The following is a 1,552-nucleotide window of genomic DNA, read 5'->3' on the forward strand; positions in this document are numbered from 1 at the left end:
AAGTAATCAAATCTTGATACAACTTCTATTTATTTAATTTTAGAACTAAAATTGTTTTAAATTATGATGACATAACTTTTAACAAAAATTGTCATAAAAAAAATTGTCATATAATTTAACATAATTTCAGTCTATTTATTATGAAGTCATTTCAACTAATAATCACAATTTGGCACGACTTATCCATATAATTTATTCTTTTTAAATCTCATCATCTTGATAAGATGAAATTAGAGCATGATGGTGAAAAAAACCTATAGTAGTGATAAATAAGATGAAAGAGAAAAAAGAAAAGTTGAGACAGCTCAATCTTTGTGAAAGGGAGCTGAAACTGAAAACCCCCCACAGAAATCCTAACATTTTATATGGCATCTTAAGGTATCCATGTTAATGAAAACCAATCCCACTTTGTTGACGCATGCCATAATGGAACGTAGCTCCACATTCTCCTTCTTCTTCCTCTTCTTCATCTTCACATTTCAATATACCACAGTAGTCTTCTCCATGACCACCACCCAACAACGTTTTAAAGAAGCTCCAAAGTTCTATAACTCCCCCACATGCCACACCCTACAGCACCACCCGAATGACACGTGCCCTGGAAACGCAGTCCACGTGGCAATGACCCTGGACGTCACATACCTCCGAGGCTCCATGGCGGCAATCCTCTCCGTGCTCCAACACAGCTCATGTCCGGAAAACGTGATTTTTCACTTCCTCTCCGCAGCCTCTCAACCTTCTTCCTTCGCTACCCTTAACCAAACACTAACCAATTCCTTTCCTTACTTGAATTTCCAAATCTACCCCTTCGACGACCACGCCGTTTCGCGGCTCATCTCCACTTCCATACGCTCCGCGCTGGACACGCCCCTCAACTACGCGCGAAGCTACCTCGCAGACCTCCTTCCTCGCTGCGTCGTCAGAGTCGTATATCTTGATTCCGACTTAATCCTTGTTGACGACATCGCCAAACTCGCCGCCACGCCGCTGGGTGACACGGAGGTCCTAGCCGCGCCGGAGTACTGCTCCGCCAACTTCTCGGCCTACTTCACACCCTCGTTCTGGGCCAACCCCTCGCTCTCACTCTCGTTCTCGAACCGGAAGCGGCCGTGCTACTTCAACACCGGCGTTATGGTGATTGACCTACATCAGTGGCGGGCGGGGGACTATACAACAGTGATCGAAGAGTGGATGGAGTTGCAGAAGAGGATGCGGATCTACGAGCTCGGGTCACTTCCACCGTTCTTGCTGGTCTTCGCCGGAAGGATTGCGGCGGTGGATCGCCGGTGGAATCAGCACGGGCTCGGCGGGGATAATTTTCGTGGGCTTTGCCGGAAACTGCATCCCGGGCCCGTGAGCCTGCTGCATTGGAGTGGGAAGGGGAAGCCTTGGGTCAGGCTCGACGCCAACATGCCTTGTCCTTTGGACACTATGTGGGCTCCCTACGATCTGCTCCAAAGTCCTTTTGCTCTTCAGGCGTAGCGCACCTCCTAGTTCTACAGTTTTCGATTTTGTTATTAAAAATTTATTACAATCGATGTTCAAAATTTGT

General features: G+C 46.7%; 1 pseudogene; it reads left to right on the forward strand.

Annotated features, from left to right (window-relative positions):
* The first annotated feature begins 316 nt into the window (after positions 1 to 316).
* Positions 317 to 1,552, forward strand: LOC114179431 (putative galacturonosyltransferase-like 1 pseudogene; annotated as a pseudogene).

Source organism: Vigna unguiculata, chromosome 3 (genome assembly GCF_037176805.1).
Source record: "Vigna unguiculata cultivar grain cowpea cultivar isolate G323 ecotype 2 chromosome 3, ASM3717680v1, whole genome shotgun sequence".
Classification (NCBI taxonomy): Eukaryota; Viridiplantae; Streptophyta; class Magnoliopsida; order Fabales; family Fabaceae; genus Vigna; species Vigna unguiculata.